The sequence below is a fragment of the Lottia gigantea genome (assembly GCF_000327385.1).
Source record: "Lottia gigantea unplaced genomic scaffold LOTGIsca_8, whole genome shotgun sequence".
Taxonomy (NCBI): Eukaryota; Metazoa; Mollusca; class Gastropoda; family Lottiidae; genus Lottia; species Lottia gigantea.
Window position 1 is genome coordinate 1826510 of NW_008710662.1, and position 819 is coordinate 1827328.

The window sequence follows — 819 nt, forward strand, 5'->3', positions numbered from 1 at the left end:
CGGCACTTCAACCTACAATACTGGCATCAAATAGCAAGAACAATGCATTGAATTGTTTTAAGCGGCGATTGTTATGACGTTGTATTATTGTTTACCTAAATTAGGCCTATGTATAACCGTGCTGTTATTCAGAGAACTGCCTTAAAGCTGCTCACAAAGAAACACCGAAATTAAAAAAGAAATAGCATCATATACAGGGCGTTAGGATAAGAGTTTGTAAAAAGGATCTCGTATCAAGATTCGAAAAATATGGAACGCTTCACGAATTTGCGTGTCATCCTTGCGCAGGGGCCATGCTAATCTTCTCTGTATCGTTGCAATTTTAGTATATGTATTACGTAAATAATACAATCGGAAAGAGGTCCGTAATTCCATTAAGTACCATAGACTTACCACACATCAAAGCTCCCTTGAGTTGTTTGGCAATTCATTGGCTTCGGAAACCTTCTTCGGCACATCAACCTACAATACTGGCATCAAAAAGCAAGAAAAATGCATTGAATTGTTTTAATCGGCGATTGTTATGACGTTGTATTATTGTTTACCTAAATTAGGCCTATGTATAACCGTGCTGTCATTCAGAGAACTGCCTTAAAGCTGCTCCCAAAGAAACACCGAAATTAAAAAAGAAATAGCATCACATACCGGGCGTTAGGATAAGGGTTTGTAAAAAGGATGTCGTATCAAGATTCGAAAAATATGGAACGCTTCACGAATTTGCGCGTCATCCTTGCGCAGAGGCCATGCTAATCTTCTCTGTATCGTTCCAAGTTTTAGTATATGGATTACGTCAGTAATGCAATTAGAGAGAGATCCGTA